This window comes from Schistocerca serialis, chromosome 6 (genome assembly GCF_023864345.2).
Source record: "Schistocerca serialis cubense isolate TAMUIC-IGC-003099 chromosome 6, iqSchSeri2.2, whole genome shotgun sequence".
NCBI lineage: Eukaryota > Metazoa > Arthropoda > Insecta > Orthoptera > Acrididae > Schistocerca > Schistocerca serialis.
The window spans coordinates 235,139,272-235,162,217 of record NC_064643.1 but is presented as its reverse complement, the minus strand read 5'-3'; the positions used below and the strand labels follow the sequence as shown (position 1 = coordinate 235,162,217).

At 41.7% G+C, this 22,946-nt stretch overlaps 1 protein-coding gene across 3 annotated transcripts in view; it reads right to left on the bottom strand.

Moving 5' to 3' along the window:
• Nucleotides 1-22,946, bottom strand: part of LOC126484417 (lachesin-like) — an 871,444-nt gene that overhangs the window by 259,049 nt on the left and 589,449 nt on the right. The window lies entirely within an intron of this gene.

The window sequence follows — 22,946 nt, the reverse complement described above, 5'->3', positions numbered from 1 at the left end:
AGGTTGAGAAAAATTCCAAGTGGCTCTTCATTTCCGTTTAATTCTTCTTCTGAATAAACATCGCCGATTGCTGATTCTATTCAACCCTCAAATTCCGAAACACTAGTCAGATTAACGTACATTTTAAAACTGAACTTTTGATTAAGGAAATTAAAACAATTGAGACTGGAACTTACAAAGAGAGAAGTAAACAAATCAGCATCACGTCCGCTGTTTGTCATAGAGTGAACGAAACATCAAGTGACAGTGTCGCCAACTTTGAAATCCCTGATACTTCTGTTAACTGCTTTCCTATTACGCTAACCGAACACATATTTGAATGACATTCTCACTTGTCTTCCAACAAAATAACATAGAAATTTTTGAAGTTTAGTTTCTGTTCACCCGATTGTTCCAATTCACCACGCTATTGCATCTGGTACCCGATGTTTTTGGAAAGAGGAGGCGAGATTACTGAGACGTATTGCGTATACACCTTAGAGATATTGTAAAAATTATGCCTCTGACGTACATTCTTACTTCTATGCCGAATTTCTTTCGCTGGAACATTACCAGTATGATAACCGGAACGCACCCTGAATTCGCTGCGATTTTCACATTGTTCCAGTTGGGAGCGGAGCTGCTATTTTCGCAGTACATCGGATATTCTGGCACGAGGACACGAACAAGAAAGTGGAACACTTTTCTCGAGAGCCGAGTCAAATTGCAGGCCGAATGGAGGCTACTGTTTCGTCACAAAGAGCTCTCCGCCACGGAAGATGTTATCCGACCGCTTCAGAAATAAACAACGTGATATTAAACGCGCCTGAGATCTCTGATACTGGCAGCGATTTTGCTGAGAGCTACTGCGGCAGAACTTTCTGGTGCACCGCGAAAGCCGACGACGCACAGGCGTTTACCTTGCCTTATCTTCTGAAAGCCTCGCACCCAACTTGGAAAAATTGCGACGAAGCGCTTCGGCCTAACAGCCCTGTGTCTTCGCGATACTGACGGTGGCTTCAAAAATGGATCTGCCTCGTAAAGAAAGCTGCGTGGTAAGTCGGCACATTTCCATGTAGTCACACCGGTTCTATTCTGGCAACAGATTCCTGACGAAACTTGTTTTCAACAGCTTACAACTGAGACTGCGAACGATAACAGTGTGGCAGAGCCCTTAAAAATCTGCATTTCAGTGATGTCACTTAACCGAACAACAAAATCTCAGTCCTCCTACAGTACTGTGTTAGTAGGTCATTTCGCAGGATCTTCTGCATAATGCAGCCTAAAACCGAGTGTACTAGAATATGATATGAACGGTTTTCTAGGTATTGTGTTCAAGGCAATATAAACTTTCACCATGTGAAGGAACCTTAGCAAAAGCGTTATTATACACCACATGCCATAACAGTGTCATAAAAGGTACGACAATAAAGTAATGAGACTGATTTTCTTTGCAAGATGTGGCAACCCTGCTGGGTTGCGTAGGCACAATATCTTTGACCTTGGTCTATAGGCTGCTTCTAGTCCAAGAGGCACATCGATGCGACTGCTCAGTCGTTAGTTGCGCTGTAATAAGTTAACACATATTTGTGTCTTTCGTCACGGAAATGGAACTCGATAATGTAGCGCAACGGTATGCCATTTCTTTTTGCGTTAAATTGCTTGAAAACGCGACGACAACTTAACGGTAAGCTTCAGAAGGCTTTTGGAGGTTATGTCAAGAGGTCAAGTTTTTCGTTGGCATAAAATGTTCACTGAAGGTAGAACGAATGATGAAGATGAAGACCGCAGTGGACGACCATGCATGCTTGTGTGCTTCTTTGATTCCAAGGGAATGGGTCATAAAGAGTGGGTGCCTCCTAGAGAAACAGCTAGTCAATATTACTACAAAGAAATTTTAGGAAGAATTCTTCGTGTCCGTGCCAACGTTGCTGATAATTCAAATGGTTCAAATGGCTCTGAGAACTATGGGACTTAATATCTGAGGTCATCAGTCCCCTAGAACTTAGAACTACGTAAACCTAACTAACCTAAGGACATCACACACATCCATGGCCGAGGCAGGATTCGAACCTGCGACCGTAGCGGTCGCACGGGTCCACCAGTAGAGTGGTACCACACGTGTGTACAGGCCCTCCCACTAATGTGGCGTATGGCCGTCGCATTGAACGATGTCGTAAAATAAGAGAATGATATGGTCTATTGGAATCCTGAATAAGACCAACTTGCCTGCAGAAAAGAAGTGTTCCATTAGTTATTAAACGCTCCTCTTACAAAGTGGTGTATGAAGCGAGAATAAAGGAACTTCTCTGATACATCTACATGGATACTCTGCAAATCACCTTTAGGTGCCTGGCATAGGGTTCACCGGACACCTTCACAATTCTCTATTATTCCAATCTCGTATAGCGCGCTGAAACAACGAATACCTATATCTTTCCATACTAGCTTTAATTTCCCTTATTTTATCGTGATGATCGTTTCTCCCCATGCAGGTCGGTGTCAACAAAATATTTTCGCATTCGGAGGAGAAAGTTGGTGATTGGAATTTCGTGAGAAGATTCCGCCGCAACGAAAAACGCCTTTCTTTTAATGATTTCCAGCCCAAATCCTGGATTTATGTGACCCTCTCTCCCATATTTCGCGATAATACAAAACGGGCTGCCTTTCTTTGAACTTTTTCAATGTACTCCGTCAGTCCTATCTGGTAAGGATCCGACACCGCGCAGCAGTATTCTAAAAGAGGACGGACAAGTGTAGTGTAGGCAGTCTCCTTAGTAGGTCTGTTACATTTTTTAAGTGTCCTGCCAATAAAACGCAGTCTTTGGTTAGCCTTCTCCACAACATTTTCTATGTGTTCCTTCCAATTTAAGTTGTTCGTAATTGTAATATCTAGGTATTTAGTTGAATTTACGGCTTTTAGATGAGACTGATTTATCGTGTAACCGAAGTTTAACGAGTTCCTTTAAGCACTCATGCTGACATCGGGTCTCCCTCCGGTGACACATGAAATGAACATTAGTTTTATCACTTGCAGTAACGGAGGTGGACAAGCAGCACCGAGAAGTTTCACGAAATATTCATTACACTTGGTAATTTAGAGAGATTAGCCCGAAATGTTCGTCTGTTAGTCATATGCTGCTTAATGTTCAAGCATTTCCCGTACTGTGACAATATTTCTGGACAGGATTTCACATTAAAACTGAAAGCTCAAATGTCCCGTGACGTTTTCGACATGTCTGTAGGAAGATGAAATATTTCCTATGTTTAGGTTTAGTGAACGATTTAGTGCGGATAATTACGCTTATCTAGAATCACTAGATGCTTTTAAATTAACTCAGTTTTATTTGATTGCTTGCACGCGACAATGCTTTGGTCATTGTGGTTTCGGACTCATTTTTACGCGTAGTTAGTGGTACCTCTTCCACCGAAATGGGCAGAACGTTTCGCAGGAACTGTGCATAGTTATTGCCATTTAGTATAACCGGAATGACGTATGGCCCCTCAATGACGTTTTCGACGATGCAGCACCACACGTTAACACTCCACGGTTGCTCATTCTGTACCTGTCGAAGCCAGTGAGGGTTCCCTATTGACCAGTAATGCATATTATGCAAATTCACATTACCGTGGTTGGTGAAAGTCGCTTCATCAGTAAAAAGCCCCCGTTGAAAAAACGTTGGATCATCTTGTAGGCGCTGCAGAGCAAACCGGCAAAATTCCTGGGCCCGTTCGTAATCCACACCGGAGAGTGCTTGATGTAATGAGAGGTGAAACGGGTGAAATCTATGCCGGTGAAATATGCGTAGAACACGTCTCTGACTTACACTGCATTCCGAGGCGATACGTCCTGACGAAACAGTAGGGTCATTATGCGCCAACGCTAGAACACCCTCTTCATGTACCTCACCAGTGTCTGATGCAAATGATGTACTTTTCCAGAAATAAATAGTAAACAAGGTGGAAAATTCCACGTTCTTCAGCGCATGTATCAATGAAAAGTTAAACTGTAAAAACTCATTTACTATAACTGCTAATAGTTGCGGTTCAGCATATTTAGCAGTCATAATTGTGACAGATTTAGAAATTTGTTAACATATTTAGCTCATAGGGGTTTCTCCTGCCACTCACACTGCCATATTCGGTTCGTAAGGAGCCGTTTCGCTATACGTCGTACTACGATACGCGCGATTGCATCTTGTAATTGCGCTGCGCTAACAATGCCTGAAAATTTCTTCGCAAGCCCTTTACCTGGAAATCTGGAGCGATGTTCCAAAAGTTTCGGAAAATCTACACAAAGTAGGATTCGTACAGAAAAGATGGCGAGTATCAGATATTTCACACAGAGAAAGCGGATGTGGAACCTGTAGCAGATGATATAGAACGTGGGCTAGCAGCGGAAGCAAAAATCGACGGGGGTGGACGCTATTTAAAAATACGCAGCTGGAGAGATCTGTATGGCATAATATGACATCGATGCACTTCTTGTAAAGACACTTGATAATGATCTAAGACTGCAGTCGTGCAATGGTACAAGGAACAAAGAATGAAGTGACAGCAGCATTCGGCATTAAATCGTTTAAAGAATTCATCGCAGCTGCAGTTCTAGTCTCAATGAAGATTGTCTTGCAACAGTAGAACTACAAGCGTGGTATTCCTTCAGAGAACCACGTGGCCTTCAGCTGAGTGACTAACTAAATTTTGAGCGCTCTCAAGTTTTTGATCAACGCTATCAATAGTACAGTCATGGTATGTGTAAATATACGACTTGAGAATTTACGATATTGAAGTTTGCATCAAGTGCGTGGTACTGAAGTTTCTCGAAGGGTTGCTTTAGGTGGGTTTGTGTGGCCTCCGTCACGATCTCATGGGCATTGCACTCCACAACTATAGCAACTCCTTGTAGTACCTTTCTAAGTAATTTTTTTGGGGAAGAGATATTGTCAATTTCAAGTTTACATATTCTGTAATCCTTACGTAGTGTTGTACACTCACTCTTTGTATAGTCAGGCTGCGCGTTTGAGAATCTGTAACACCAACACTTTGTGTCATTAACATTAATGTTACTGCATTATTGGTGTCTGTTCGTTTATTTATACATTATTTCACTATTTCTAGTGATGACGAGTGTTTTCAGTGTATGGTTTATGTATGAAAAAATGTTGGTCCTGTTACAAATGAATGCATAGAGGCTGATAAATAGAAAAAGCTGGAGGAAAGTCGGGGTGACCGAGCAATTCTAGGCGCTACAGTCGGGAACCGCGCGACCGCTACGGTCGCAGGTTCGAATCCTGCCGCGGGCATGGATGTGTGTGATGTCCTTAGGTTAGTTAGGTTTAAGTAGTTCTAAGTTCTAGGAGACTGATGGCCTTAGAAGTAAGTCCCATAGTGCTCAGAGCCATTTGAACCATTAAAGAGAAAGGAAAACTTCACGGACAAATAAATCATGAACCAAGCGAACGTGCTAACACTGAATGGAACAGACTTAATACAAATAAAACATTTGCAATTCATAGTTTCTGTATGCAAAGGGAATCACACGGTACTTTGAACGGTACTTGGAACAGTGGACGTTAAATTTCAAATGTGTTACGACCCGTAGCTCTACCCTTCATTCGATCCCTGCGAAACCCTACATTTCAACTGGATAATGCACGACCGCATGTTGTAGGTCCTGTACGGGCCTTTCTGGATACAGGAAATGTTCGACTGCTGCCCTGGCCAGCACATTCTCCAGATCTCTCACCAATTGAAAACGTCTGGTCTATGGTGGCCCAGCAACTGGCTCGTCACAATACGCCAGTCACTACTCTCGATGAACTGTGGTATCGCGTTGAAGCTGCGTGAGCAACTGTACCTGTACACACCATCCAAGCTCTGTTTGACTCAATGCCCAGGCGTATCAAGGCCGTTATTACGGCCAGAGGTGGTTGTTCTAGGTACCGATTTCTCAGGATCTACGCATCGAAATTGCGTGAAAATGTAATCACATGTCAGTTCTAGTATAATATATTAGTCCAATGAATACCCGTTTATCATCTGTATTTCTTCTTGGTATAGCAATTTTAATGGCCAGTAGTGTAGTTTCAGAACTAAAAGACGTGTGGAGGTTCTTGCTAATTCTTCCTGAACATTACACGGAATTCTACAATAAACTATCGGACCCCCAGAATGGGCCTGTGTAAGAAAAATACTCAGTCTCAAGAGATTTTTTCTTGAATTTCTGATATTATCCTGTAAGAAAATTAAAATATACGAGAAACGGTTTTTCTTGACTACAGCCCTACTAGTTAGATCATCACTGCTGTATTTCTGTACTTACATATATAAAACGCAGTGACTCATAAGTAATGGCTCTTCAAACAAAACCACTGTTACTGGCACTTCGAACCAATCTGTTCACTAGCAGGGCACCTCGAACTTCTTTAATATTCATCTATTTTCGATTTGTCCCATTATTTGTTGCAGTGATGAGGTATCATAACAGTTTTCCGATTTTTTTGGTAAAAATAAGTTATGTACAGGAACATATACATTGTTTTTTGATTCTTCTGATAAATGTAAGATTTGGCACTTTGAACGTCTCACATCTCCTATGTCAGTAGCATTTTTTTCCAGTGGGTGTATACTGCACTTTATTCGGTACGTTCAATTCAATGCTCTTAGGAAGTTCCACAATACGTGTGATAACAAAAAGTAGGCAGGAACGCCTTCACGATAATACGAAAACGGTAACAGACCAGTTTTCGTCAGAGTAGCAGAAGTGCACAGTAGTGTGTAAACTGGGCGTCCGACAGGGCACCGCAGAATGAGCAGAAGCAGGGCGTCGTGTTTACAGAAGGGATCGCCAGCTGGAGCCACTAATGCTTCGGCCGGGTTGCTCGCCTGCGATTGTTTGTCCTCAGTTCCAACAATCAAAATTACACCAGCGCCTCGTGCGTGCCCTGTCCAGTTACACTGGAGTGGACTGGATATTAAAGTAACACGGGAACATCATGTGTATACTGAGTGTCCTTGCTGATTATTCGGTGATGTAGAAGGGCACATTTATGATTTAAAAAAAAAGCTTTGTAGAAAATTTCAACGGAGATCCGTTGAAGAAAGGGAAACGAGAAGACACTGCCAGTATACTACGAGAAATAACAAGTAATTGTTTGTGAGATGTATTATAATGATTTTTACTTTACTTACAAGGAGAGGTCACGACGTTGGGATCACGTATTTACTTCAGATTTCGTACACCTCTAGTAGGCCATTAGAACAACGTAATGTACAACTGGTTAGGTGTACTATTCTGCAGTTTCGAGAAAATCACAAGAGGAGTTTTACGCGTCTGCTATGTAACTGATGTATCTCTGTATAGAGGACGGACGTTAGAATTCATGGTGGTCAAGTGATTACCGTTCGAGCGATGTGTGTGAGACGACCGTTCGACTCTCGCTCAAACCTTCGTTTTTGTGGTACAAGTGTAAATTCTGTGATATTCAAAAAAATTGCACTTACACTATTCGTTCTTACTATTAGCAGCGTCTCACCGCTACGCGGGTTAACTGCCAAATGGGGCCTAACTCTGTGTCTGCAGATCGAAGCGTCCAGGTGCAAAGTAGTTCCGGGTGCTTTCACAGATTGCACGTATAAGGGACATCGAAAATGACAAATGGCATACCTCTTAAGGAAAACTACGTGTTTCTTCATTTACTTATCGATAGTTATAAATATGTTTGTACTAGTAATTAAATTTAATTAATGATAGTAAATAGTCAAATAACATGAAATTCACTAAAACTTCATGCAAATGCACGTGGATTTTTTAAATTATGTTATCTCTCAACTGTTGTATAAATTAAATAATATGACCAGTGAAGCAAATAAATGTAGATTAAAAATTAAGCTTGAGCGGGAGTCGAATCGTCGCATCGTACACGTTCGTCTTATACTCGTAGTTCGAACGATAACCACCCTTTCATTTCATTTTGTTCCGTATTGTTCTGAGCGTTTGGTCCTGGCAAACCTCTCATGAGATCCATTGAAGTTGCTCGTTGATTCCGTCATTCAGATTTTTATTCCAGACGACAGTCAGCCCTCTGACCGAACACGCTGAGCTTCCGTGCCGGTGCCCATTTGACCCCCATGAACATTAGCAGCGGGTACCTATGCACAGATACATCAGTTGCATAAAAACGTCTCTTTTGATTTTCACAGATTTCTAGAGTAGTGCACCCTATTATTTGCAAATTGTTTTGTTTTAATGACCTACTTAGGATGTTCAAAGTTTGAAGCAGATCTGTGATCCTAACGTCGCAGCCTCCCCTTGTTAGTTTTTACGGCAGTGAAGCAGATAAACATGACCAACTTCTAGGCATACACAAGGTGGAAGGGGAACAGGAAACTCCACTACACCTGGTGTTATGTGTACAACGTCAGGGTCACTCATCAAATGAAGACCTGTAAGAGTCTGGTCTGTGTGTATCAAATGAAATGTACAGTCGGTCAGGCAATCTGAAATGATGTTAACCCTACTGGTTGATTAAAACTGTTGCCGAACCGTGATTCGAACCTGAGGTTTTCGCCTTTCTGCGGCAAGTGCTCTACCAACTGGTGGAAATAAAGCTGTGAGGACGGGGTGTGAGTCGCGCACGAGTGTCTCAGCTGTCAAGCGTCAAAAGCCCCAAGTTCGAGTGCTGGTCCGGCACACAGTTTTCACCCTAGCAATACCAATGCATTTTCTATAATTCTCTTTACGAAGGAGAGGTGCAAGGGGTACAAAAATTCGTGAATTGTTGTAGACTTAAATTGAATCATACTTTTCAAATATATAATGATGTGGAAGTAGGGTCCAGAACCCGAAAACATCTTTTAGCACACTTCTAACAACACCAACGTATTTTCAATAGCATGTAGTACCAAGTTTGGGATACAGTATGACCTTGAAAGAAAAATAAAAAAATTTAAATTTAGTTAACTATGGTTGACTTTTACTCGCAAGATACCATTAACGGAGATAGTGATGTGTAACTAAGGTCCTGAACTTCAAAATATTGAATATGACGTTCATTATAGGAAGTGACATCTACCGTTGAAGTTAAATTTTTGTGTTGATTTTAAATGACAAATTTAAATCATTTACGGAATCTGGATGCAGGACTCATTAAAAAATAAATATTCTTTCAAAATTATAAAATATGAAGTAATTGACTAGATCAAGTTATTTCGACGTGGCATGCTTTCAAAAAGTTGCAATTAGATCCTTGCAGAAATACCGAGCTATGCTGGGTCTATAGCCGTCCGTATTTGCGGAAGCGCTTCAGATGCAGGATTTCGTGCACGAACTGACCTCTCAATTATGTCCCATAAACATCGAACGAGATTTTTTTATCGGCCGATCTTGGAGGCCTAATACTTCGCTCGAATTGTCCAGATTGTTCTTCAAACCAATCGTGAACAGTTGTGGCCCAGTGAGATGGTAGACAGTTTCCTAGTAGCTGAATATAACCATTTCCAGTCAATGATCGCTCAGGTGGATCAGAGGACCCAATCCATTCTATGTGAACACAGCCCACACCATTATCGAGCCAGCACCAACTAGCACAGACCCTTGTTGACAATTTGGGTCCATGGCTTCATGGAGTCTGCGGGATACTCGAACACTACTATGAGCTTTTGCCAACTGAAATCGGGACTCATCTCGACAGACCACGGTTTTCCAGTCGTCTAGCGTCCAACCGATATGGTCCCGAGCCCCAGAGAGGCGCTGCAGGCGATGTGGTGCTGCTAGCAAGACACCCGCGCCGGTCGTCTGCTGCCATAGCCCATTATCGGCTAATTTCGCCGCACTGTCGTAACGGGAAAGTTCGTCATACGTCCCCCATTGATTTCTGCAGTTATTTTACGAAGTGTTGCTTGTCTTTAGCACTGACAACTACACGCAAACGCCGCTGTTGATCGTTAAGCGAAGGTCGGCGGCCACTGCGTTGTCCTTGGTGAGAGGTAACGCCTGAAATTTGGTAATCTAGGCACGCTCTTGAAACTTCAGATATTGGAATATCGAATTCCCTACCGATTGCCTACATGGAATGTCTCTTGCGTCTAGCTCTAACTACCATTCCTTGTTCATGTCGTGCTGTCGTAGTCACGTCGCAGACACTGTATATGTGCGTATTGCTATCTCATGACTTTTGCCACGTCATTGTATACAGAATGGCATCAGCTTGCACCGTCTGTCACAAAAATGCACTATACTCTGATCTAATTAAAGCACCGAACCAAACACGTCTCAGGGACCGCAAACCTGCCAAAACTGAATAATTCAAGAGAAGTCTGCCTTGAAAACGTTTACAGTCACCTAAAGATTTCGGAGTCTGGATTCTTATCGGTTAGAAAATATTTTACTGATTGAACTTCCGTTCAGAACAAATCTTTTTTACAGTGAAATAAACTTTGCAATTACTTTTGTATGATCTGGTTTGAAAGCAAACGAAATCTCTTACAAATCTAACGGTCGTTCACATACATTAGATCCACAATTGTGACAATATGGAATATTAAGTTGTTACGGTGTAACTCGGTGTCTCAGATGGTACGGATTATACTACAAGCCAAAATTTTCTATGTTTAGTAGGTTCTAGGGCCTTATATGTCATTTACTGAAAGTTTCATCTGAGTTAATGTTTTGGTAATATGAAAGAAGTGAAAAATACGTAGCTAATCGTTGATTTGTACTCAATGTTGAACCTGTAGCTCGCCATATAGCTAGTGGTGTAAGATTGGTTGGTTGGTTGTTTTGGTGGTGGTGGTGGGTAGTGTGTAACGTCCCGTCGACAACGAGGTCATTAGAGACGGAGCGCAAGCTCGGGTTAGGGAAGGATTGGGAAGGAAATCGGCCGTGCCCTTTCAAAGGAACCATCCCGGCATTTGCCTGAAACGATTTAGGGAAATCACGGAAAACCTAAATCAGGATGGCCGGAGACGGGATGGAACCGTCGTCCTCCCGAATGCGAGTCCAGTGTGCTAACCACTGCGCCACCTCGCTCGGTAAAGGGTTGTTTTGGGGGAAGAGACCAAACAGCGAGGTCATCGGTCTCATCGCATTAGGGAAGGATGGGGAAGGAAGTCGGCCGTGCCCTTTGAAAGGAACCATGGTGTAAGATTGTTTACAGGTATGAGGAAAAGGAGAATATAATACTTCTAATAGACACTACAGAGTTCACTAGGGGTGGGACGTTCGTGAAAGAACGAGACCTAACGCACGGTTGGGTAAACCAACTGATTATCGGTCGTTCGAAAGTTGTCGCTGCACAGACCGTACATTCAAACAACAACGTTGAGCTTGCCGAATTTCTGACGTTATAGCGTGCAAAAAGCGCGCTGCAAAGGGTTTCAAAACATGAAGAGCAACATTAAGCATGTCAGATATTCCAAACGCACATATGAAAGATCAACAGCATGGAAGAACGTCACCTATGTCACATGCAAACCACCTCTTCTTTTCAATACAGAGTTTGGTGACGTCATATTCGATTTCAGTTGAAACTCATATTTGATGGGCGTTACATTATCACTTACGTCCTATGAATGTATGCCATTTCAAAGTACCAGCACAGGATCTATCGAAAACGCTTCGCTATCGGAACCATTTGTTTTAATAATCTAACAGGAAACATCATATTCGTGGTTAGAGAATTTTTTCATCATCAATTACTTGTTATGAAAGTATGCCGTTCCCGGGCATCAGCACATTGAAGAGTCATCAAAATCGCGTTTTTCCTGGTATCTTTTATAATAAATTTTAGTTAATAATATACCAGTGATTAAAGGTTCCAGGACATGGTAACATACAAGACATGATAGCATTATTCAGAAGTTCAGTGTAGTGTAATATGCAGGATGAACTAGAAATGTTGCGAGAAATTACGTGAGGTTGTGCAGGTTGTCTTGAGGAACAAATAGAGGATAGGCAATCTCGTCTGGAAACGTCATTCAATGACGCTACAGAGTGTCGAAGCTGCAGGTACTGGCGCCTGCCACTTGGCCACCCCTTCACGGTAAACGTGACTTTGTACGCTGACGGATCGTAGGCGCAACATCTCGCAGTGTCTGTTCGGAGTAGCCATGTATTTAGGGCGCCATGTCACGGACTGCGCGGCCCCTCCCGCCGGAGGTTCGAGTCCTCCCTCACCGTAAGTTAGTTTAGGTAGTATGTAAGTCTAGGGACCGATGACCTCAACAGTTTGGTCCCTTAGGAATTCACGTAGATCTGAGACCTCGCAATGCTGTTTGTTATTCAGTGATCTCGACTGACTGACTCGGTCGCCACTGCAAAGAGATGGGGCTAGCTGCCGCGTGGGCAAGCCTTGTCTCCTATGAATGGGTTGCTAATTTGTCCCGGTGGATGAAGGTTTCGGACTCGTCTTTCCACTGTAGTTTATTTTTCACATGTATACCGAAAAAGAATGGACAATGTAGAGTATTCCAGTATAAAAACAAACTGTTGATGGAAACTCATGTCCGAAACCTTTATCCACCGCCGCAACAGAGTATAGCATTCACGGGACCAAGGCCTTTTTACGCAACTGCTAGTTCCATCCTCTCCACTGGCTATTGTGTCAATCAGTCGCAATCACTGAATAAGAAACAACATTGCGAGACGTTCCGCCTATGGTCTGTCAGCGTACTAAGTGACGATGTCTGCCGAGGCGGTGGCGTAGCGGCATGTGCCGTCCCACATAATTTCGACGCTCTGTGGCGTGGTTGTATAACGTTTCCGGACGCGGGGGCCTATCCTCGATTTCTTGTTCGAAACACTCTCTACAGCTTTGTAAAGAGACGTGGAGTTATGAAGCAATGTGTCAAGAGTGTAGTGGTTCGTGGTTTGCTAAAACAAACAAAAAAAAAAACAATTTATTCAACTTCTTGCTTTCTGCAAGGTTCTGAGACTTCCTTATTATGTTACTTGAAGTATGTTCTATTGTGGTCACGGTTTAGCAACCGTAAGTGCACTCTCAGGAGTGATTTTCTTCAGTTGCCATCATCTACAAGAGAACTTGCACTATTGGCTGTACAATAATTTTCACATTCGTACATATACTTTTCTACTGTAAAGATCACGTAAGAATTACGTTGAGGTTTTAGTAAAAAGTGAGAATGACGAAAGAATGGCTATGCGGAAGACAATTGTACACTAGTATCACACAATTTGCAATGGAACTTCTTTGAGTTGACGTTCTTACTGACTGGACATGGACCATCCATTTGGCCTTCTAATGTTCCTGGGTGCTATAGCTTTTATTTATATGTACTACAGACAGAACAACATTACTAGCATGCGGGCAACAGAGGAATGCGCGTTTTAAAAAAATGGTTCAAATGGCTCTGAGCACTATGCGACTTAACTTCTGAGGTCATCAGTCGCCTAGAACTTAGAACTAATTAAACCTAACTAACCTAGGGACATCACACACATCCATGCCCGAGGCAGGATTCGAACCTGCGACCGTAGCGGTCACGCGGTTCCAGACTGAAGCGCCTTTAACCGCACGGCCACACCGGCCGGCCCAATGCGCGTTTTAATAGAGCCAACTTAGGAATATTATGCTGTCCATTTTCGTGAAGAAACTGTGTGATTTACGAGCCAGATGCAGCTGAGAAATGCCTTTGGAGAGCGCAGCATTCGCTGTTCCATTTGGAGATCTCATGTGTTCCGTGCACTCCGCGAGCGTCGCTCGTAGCTCCGAATTGCCGCTGGAGCGCGCAGCGCTCCGGTATATCACGTTGAGGTATACGTAACTAATGCACTAGCCGGATCGTTTCTGTGACACGAGGTCCATTGATTCCCTTGAGATCGGTCTCGTCGCACCTTGGCCTATTCCTAGTTCCAGCTCCAGCGTTGTTTGATAAGTACTAGAGATGGGCAAACTCGTTCATCTGCTGATAGTTCTTTTTTTGAGAACCGTTCATTTTTACTCGTTCACCGTTCATTTGTGCTTGGTATATGGTTCTTGTGAAAAACTGAAAACAAGTAGTGTAGGTGACTGAAGGATGGAGGGCACCAAGAGGGGGCACTTGCCTCCCCCCTGGAGTATAGAGTTTTTATTCATTACAGAATTCTTACACACTTTTAGAAGTAATTTCTGTGATTCTGCAGAACCTCTCGTTTAGCCAACTGTAGCGTTGTGTGGCTTATCGCAGGGAAATAATATAGGGTGGCGCACGGAAAACCGGCCCCGAGTACAGACTGCTAGGTAATTACGGACGATGTGTTGCCCGTTACAAGCAGATACAAGAAACAGAAAAACATGTAATAATTAGGCAGTGAAGAAATAACATGCTAATGCAAGCAACAATGGCGAAACAATTGATGACGATGTGTAGAGAGCTGGAGAAGAGAACATGAAAACGTCACTCGACGCGCATGGGCTATAGCATGTGTAGTCTTCTAAAACTGTTGGTGGCTGTTTCCCAACTTGATAGACCAGAAGTGTCTTCTATAATATTCTTCGTTTCGACTTGCACTACATAGCTATCCCACGTTGTAAACAATAATCGTTTACACCCTATATATACTCCACGTTGTCTCTGAGTTCGTAGGCGAAGTAGACTTCATGGAAGCATAAAATAAAGTGTGGTTTTCTCATCATGCCTGCGTCATACGCTTAGAAAAAATTAGGTTTTTATGTTGCGTTATTAAAGTTAATGCAGCAATAATAATAATAATAATAATGTTCGCAGTAATAAAGTTTTTGGTTTGAAAGCTCCTTCTGAACAAATGTTTTTGAGATAATAAGTAAATAAGGTTTTATGGCCATCTATGTCTTTTTAAAGGGAGAAGCACCACTTTTGCTACTGAGCCAAAATGACCAACAACCTACTTTTTTTTTAAAGAAACCAAACTAGCAGGTAATGCAAATTAGAAACAACCAAACCTAAAAATAATTAGAGCCTTCCTAAATGTAATTTTTTGTATATGAAAGATACACGAAAATCGTTTTATATGAATTTTTTTGCACTAAAAATTAAGCAAATTATTGAAAGTTAGTTACTAAATCAAGTTGATGAAACCAAAAAATATATGAATAACAAAAAAAAAACTGCCTTGTATAAGTATGTCTTCTGCTGTTCATCGATATAATGAAGTGAGCTGATATGCCCTTTTGTTACCTGAAAAGACGTACCTGTTACATACAACGTGATTTTTGTGTAATTTACGTAACTATAAAATACTTTTTGATTACCGGTCGTGGATGCTAAATAGCCAACCCAAGTGGAAGAACAGTTTGGAACACATGTAAAATGGGTGAGCGCAGTGAACGAAACGAACAACTGGATACTGAACTAACTAGGAGCAGTCGGCAGTGGAACTGAGATAGGTGGTCATGCGAAGAACAACGAGTGCGGCCGAGGGAGACCGAGACTGAGACGAGCACGCGATCGAGGCTGGAACGAGAACTGCCGAAGTGACCGCCGCGACCGAAGTGAACTAGTGAACTATGAACCGATCGTTCCTCGTTCCCGGGAACTATACGTAGACCGCCGCGACCTGAGTGAACTATGAACCGATCGTTCCTTGAAATTCGTTCCTCGGTGCTTTCGTTCATCTTGGTGAACCGTTCCTTTGCAGCCATTCGTTCGCGAATTACCCATCTCTAACCAGTACCGATTTTTTGTGCTTTTCAAATGGTTCAAATGGCTCTAAGCACTATGTCACTTAACATCTGAGGTCATCAGTCCGTTAGACTTAGAACTACTTAAACCTGACTAACCTAAGGACATCACACACATCCATGCCCGAGGCAGGATTCGAACCTGCGACCGTAGCAGCCGCGTGGTTCCGGACTGAAGCGCCCAGAACCGCTCGACTGTTGTGCTTTTCACTCATCGGTTTGCCCAGTCTTCTTCAATTACAAACTCTTCCGGAAATCTCGACTTCTGGTTCTTTGCCTGCGCCATTCAGCGTCCAAGGCGGGGAATTTATAACTTTATTGAAATTATGAATTACAATGAATCAGTAACTTCCTATTCGCTGGAACTTGCTTTTCGACATATTTTCCGTGTTTCAAAAACAAGGTGTCCACAATTACCAGTTTATATTCCATAAATGATATTTCTCAGTGGAAGTTTGAATACTTATGTTGGGTGAGTTTAAAAATAAAAGTTAAAACGGAGATTACATGAATTCTCACTCTACATAGACCCAGTTCTTGTCACTAACTCTAAGTTTGCATTTCGATAATTTCTGACCTCATTTGTGGTTGATGTGCATACGATATTTATCCAACTACTTTAACTTTTAAAATGCCAACTTTTCTATTACAAATCCATTCTTACATTTTTCCCTTTTTCGAATCGAATATGTGTCACGACAGAAAGAGCATTTATTACAAACCTGTTGTGAATTTTCATTTAAAAAAGTCTCTTTATCGGCGAAAGTAGTGGGTAGTGGACGGATATGAAAAAGGGTAGGTGAGACAGGATGGAACACATAGTATTACACAGTTAGATAAGAAAAGAAGCGATGAAGGAGTACGAATAATGGCTGCCGAAGGGACCGGTCACCAGTCAAATACTGCCCAAAGACGAACGAGTTTGCCAATCTCTGGTGTCCACAACTACGTGCGGGTTGAAGACCGCTTCCCCTTTCAATTTTTGAAAGAAAACAAATCGTATTTTGCCAAATACACGTATCTTTAAATTCCATCCTCCGTTTGACAAATGTGGAGATATACAATGGAAATGCAATGAACGCCGTTTTTTATAATGTGAACGACATTTGAAATTCGTGAGACTCGTCTGTCGACAACGAGCGAATCAGATTTCGCACGTATCTGTCATTGTAAAGCCGTAACCAGTTCGACGCGCTACACCCACTCCCGTTTCAGCTGTTTATTCGGCACGCAATAACAGTGAAGTTAATTTCTCGAAATGTAAATTTTTAATTGGCTGGCGGCGGTAAAACCCGCATTCATTACGCTGCAAAACTGAATAAACAAATAGCGCATCATCTCCGGTGCTAAAAACCATCCGTGTCGATTAAAAATATTGACTGTGGGCGACATATCAAAATAATCTATCAGCTCAGAACCATGTTACCAGTAAACAATTTTTCAAACAGTGTGAAGTTAGTACTAGCTGAAATGTCATAATTAACGTCGAAATCCGGTAGTTTATATTAAGTTTCTTTTGTCAAACGACGGTGGCAAGCCTAGCATATATCTCTGCTTAAATTACTGCATGGGTTCATTAGCTCTACTGTTTAAATACCACCGAATACACTCGTAACTTTTCTATATAATAACCGTGAAAATATTACTACATATTTTTCTGTAAAATAACCACTAAAATCTGACTGTATGTTTAGCTACAATCGGGATAATATCTCGTATATATAGGGGAATTTATTGTCAAATACGAGAGTTTTACTATGGTTCTAAAACGTGAACCCAACAGAAGCTTTTTTTATTAAAATAGAAGTGGACATTGATAGGTATCTAACACATCAAAAAGCATCGCTGGTGTTTGCAGCTATTATATATTTGATCACGAACTAGTTTTCGGGTTCTTAGTCCATCGTTACGCAATAAATGAGTGTCGCAACTATAGCGTAGGTATATCTGTGGAAAGCCTTTTAAAGAGGTTGACCTCCTCAATGGGAAGTGTTCAATGCGCATAAGATAATTTTTGACACTAAAATATATTATCTCCAAAGTCACATGACTTAGTATTGTCTGCCCATGAAAAGTAACTGGTTCTCCTCTCGCAAATTTCGATTTGCAACCGCAGATGTTACAATGACTCATCGTTGCCGTTACTAACGTGTGAAAATAATAGACAATTTTTGTCAAATTGTCCAAAATGAAACAAAAGCGAATTATCAAAAGTCACATGACATTTACCGTTTAACGTTGGCGATACGCGCAGTACGCTAAACTCACACCATAGATATTTTTACTCTGCTGAGAATGGGAATATCTCTGGAGCCAGCATAGTGTACTGCGCTTGTGGCCAACAAGGAACGGAAATAGTAATGCGATTAATGTGTAATGCTGTTTTTTCACGTTTTGAACTAAGACTGAAAATATAGCAACGCATTTATTTCATCTGTTTCGTCATATTCATTAGTGACAGCAGTGGTGAGTAATAGTAGTTGCTACGCTGTCAAGTCTAAACACTTGGAATGAGGAAAAGTTACTTCACATAGGTAAGTACTTAAAATTATCGCATGAGAAAGAAGCGCATTAAGTGTTGATTAATATCGAGAAATACAGTAATAAAAAACTTATATCATAGTGATAATATTTATGTGACTGTAGTTGCCATAGGGCAAACGCTAGATAAATTCGAAAGTGCGAGAACATCCTGCCAGTAAATCCACTGAATGTAAACACACTTCGAGCAATTTGTATATGACAGTCTGTGTCTCGTAGCATTTGGAGTGGACCAATGTTGGCGACAACATCTTGTTCTATGCATCTCAGTGCTTACTCCTTAGACATTCTTACTTTAAGGTCCATCCCATAGAGCTAAAAAAAGAATGGAGGTGCACTAAAGACTTACGCTGTACGTATTTCTGAAGCCAGAATGGGCGGGACCTGCCGTCATTTTAAGTAGCCCAAAACGTTAGCAGACTACAGTTTAAGATTGATTCTTGTTCATTATTCATATCGTGCGAATGAAACATCTGTCTTAAATAATAAAAATTAAAGTGCTTACATAAATAACATAATGTCAAGAAGGCAATTTCGAAAGTTTTTCTTAAGTGCGTATTTGCTGTATTAATGCGATACATTTGGTCACGTTAATGTAACTTGCGTTTTGTCAGTATATTTCGAATAACCAAGAAGAGAAGGAAATGATGTGATAAACATTGTGTTGTAATCCATTTAATTGTAAAATGGCTCTGAGCACTATGCGACTCAACTGCTGAGGTCATCAGTCGCCTAGAACTTAGAACTAATTAAACCTAACTAACCTAAGGACAGCACACAACACCCAGCCATCACGAGGCAGAGAAAATCCCTGACCCCGCCGGGAATCGAACCCGGGAACCCGGGTGTGGGAAGCGAGAACGCTACCACACGACCACGAGATGCGGGCCATTTAATTGTAATTCACTGTATTTGTGTGGATAGCAAATGAACCTGGAACTCCGAAATCAATGCTTGTTTGCTTACTGATACTGCTTCTTATTCAGTACATTTCCAGCTTTCAACTAGTATGCACAACATTTTTAATGTTCACATTTGAAAGAAACGTTAGCCTATAAATGTGTGCAACGAGGAAAGAAGCAAGGGGTGCAATAGTATCTTATGCATGTCAACAAAGTGAACGATCATCGAAATGCCGAAGAAACAGAACTGCATAGAAGTATACCTCCATGCAGAACAGAGTTCTTGTTTTATTAGATTGCCTGTGCGTTTGTCTGTCTGTAGTTTACAAGTCTTCTCACTCTGAAATCTTATCTATGATGCGTCATTAAGTGTGTGGCCAGTAATTGCAGTTTATAGAGTAAAAAAACGATTTAACTTTTTAAACATGTTCCAGCATTGTGCAATGCCACAAAAGTGATTAGGGAAATCATTTCAAAGGCTCGGCAGCAACTTTATCAGTTATTCAGGAATAATCAAACATATCACAATTCGAATGTACGTATAGTTTGATCATCTGATTGGTTTTACCTCTGTATTCACTTTGAGGTTTTCAAAGTTTAGAAGTCCATACCATGCTTTTTGATATACCACTAGTGAGTTTCATGTTCCATGCATCATTCGCACGATAAAGCGTAATGACATGGATCGAGTCAATTTCTTTTTGTAAATATGCCTCCATGCTGATCGTTACGTTTCTTAGTCAAAGACAGACATACGTTAATCAGTAATTCCCACCCATCGCCGTTTAGACGTTATAATAATAGATAATCTCCTGCAGAATAGGAGGAACTGTCAAAGAGAAACGTTTCCAGTTTAATTTCAAATTTTACTTTGCTGTGTGTCAGATATTTTATATCAATGTGTCAGTGATGAAAACTTTTGGTTGCAGCATTGTGAAGTCCTCTTTGCGCTACGGACAACCTTAATGTAGCGTAGTGAATGTCATTTTTTTTCTGCTGGTGTTGTAATTATATATATCATTGTTCCTGTTAATTGCAGTGGATTGTTTACAACAAACTTCATCAGGAATAACTACTCTGTGAAACGGTTGGAATGCTACTCACACGCCGAGCACAAGGCACGAGCGACGTAAATTGTGTTCACACAAATTTTCAGCCAAAAATTTATTCAGAAAGGAAGCAAAGCACACATACACATTCATCCAATCATACACACAAAACTCATGCACACGTGACCGCTGTCTCCGGCTGTTCTAGCCTGAATCTTTTTTGAAGCGAGAGGAGATATAAACGATGAATTACAATTATTGGCGAGAGGATTTTAGGGCACGAGATGCTGCCAAAACAATCAGCGAGATTACGTAGCCGTTTGTTGTGCGCGGACGAGACCGCTGGCTCGTATGTCGAAGTGTTTGCTATTTGGAAGGCAATGAAAAATACGTGAAAGAAGAGAAAGAACGGACACCGAGCAATATATGGCAAATCTAAAGTCAAATGACAGAAATGAAACCATTACCACAAAAAGTATACAGTGCAACAATAATTCATTTAAACAATAGAAAATATTGCTTGAACGGCTCCACGTACGAATGAAATGTGATTCCTTTAAACTTTTGGATACAATTGGATCAATTAGTACACCCGTAAACAACACAAACTGTCATTTTTGATGAAACAACTACGCCTCCGCACAATCAAAGCACCCAACACGGTCCAAACTGGGTACGGGCACGTCAGAGTGACGTCACTGGAATGTATCACCGCAGTGAACTATGAAGGAATGTGTGGTGTGCGTACTGTAAGACCTTCGGTACACACACCATCAGATTATTTGACTTGTCGCTCTAAGAAGTAGGCGAGTGTCAGCAATATGTCTCGTGGTCTTACCGTGGCGTGTTTATCTTCTGCCGTTAGGTCAGACGCTAGAAATGCCACTTGCACGCTTAGAGTAGCAGATTGACGGTGACCAACTTTAAACAGAACTTGATTAATTTTCACACACATTTATTAAAATAATAACAAGCATAAAAATAACTTAACTTGGTTCTGGATGCTATTTACAATTGACAATCTGAAGTTCCTTTGGTCTTGGTACGTTAATCTTATTGTCACAAATCTCTGATACTTGACAAAGTGTCTATACATTTCTCTTCATGGCTATGTACAGGAATATGATAATCTTATTAGGCGCAGACTGAAACTTGACTGCAGACTGATGCAGACTAATGCAGACTGACTAATCGGAGGTCTGTACACTCGTTGTAATACCTCGCGCGTTCAGGTATCACTCCGCGAGTGTGATACGCGAGGAGAAAAGGTTCTACGTTAGCAGCAATCTCATTGGCTGCGCTACATATTAACACGCTGATCGGCGGAAGCAGAATTTGGTCCGTCTTTATGGCAGCGCCATCTCGTAGAGCGGAGACGGACGAGCGCTGCGCCTGCGCTGTTGTGCTTAGCGGGGCGCACTCTAGTGGGAAAGTTGTGTACGCGCTGACTACACGGAACTATGTACACATCAGAGTGAATACGGTGAACCTAATGTTTTGGACTAGTTAAGACGGCGGATATCGGCTTCGAGTTTGTGACGTAATGACTATCTTCATTTTTTGTCTCCGTGTCGCAAGTACAGATAAAATGAGGTGAGACATACGGAGATATTAGCTAGTTGCAGCGTGTTTACAAACAGGCGCCTCCAATAATTGGTCGTCGATGAGCACAATACATAGTAGGTTAATTAAGTTACGTCACTCGGCACTAATGAGGTGGACGCTTTAAACTTATACTATTACTAGCTGAATAAACGCTGCAGGCGAATAACACCTAAAGGGCAATTTGGATTGAATGAAGAATGTAATACATGTAGTAAGAGTGTATGACGAAAAATCCTAATTACATTCCACAGTGTTTGGGAAGTTAACATAATTAATCATCAGTCAATTATCTACATTTACATCCACAGACATACTTTGCAAACCAGTGTGAAGTGCATGGCTGGGTGTACCTCACAATGTACCAGTCTTCTTCCGTTCCATTCACATACTGAGCGAGGAAAGAATGAACTACGTTTGAATGCCTAGAGCGCGCTGCAGTTAATATAATTTTGTCCTCATGATCCATATTGGAGCGATACGTAGGGAAGTATAATATATTTCAAGAATTTTCATTTGCAGCTGGTTCTTGGAACTTTATAAGTAACTTTTCTCGGGATAACTTGCGTTGTCTTCGTGTATCAGCCAGTTCAGTTTCTGATCATCTCCTTTACACTATCCTCGGGTCAAAGAAACCTGTTTCCTTTCATGTTGCCTTTCTCTGTATATGCACAATATCCCCTGTTAGTACGAGTCAGACACACTTGCACAATATTCCAGAATAGTTCACACGAATTATTTGTAAGCAATCTCGTTCGTAGTCTGATTGCATTTCTACTAATAATCTTAAGTCCGCCACCTGTTTTACCCACGACTGAGCCTATGAGATCACTTCATTTTAAACCCCAACAATGATTGATGCCGGCTTTACCGTTGACAACAGCCTACAATGGTGTAACACCTACACTGTTGTAAAACTTCAGATATACAACGGAGCCGGCCGCGGTGGCCGTGCGGTTCTAGCGCTGCAGTCCGGAACCGCGGGGCTGCTACGGTCGCAGGTTCGAATCTTGCCTCGGGCATGGATGTGTGTGATGTCCTTAAGTTAGTTACGTTTAAGTAGTTCTAAGTCTAAGGGACTGATGACCTAAGATGTTAAGTCCCATAGTGCTCAGAGCCATTTGCACCATATACAACGGAACTTTGGGTACCCGCCTCAGTGGCCCAAGTACAGACCCGGCTTCCGCAGCCGTGCAGTGCGGACGTGCTGTTTCCGT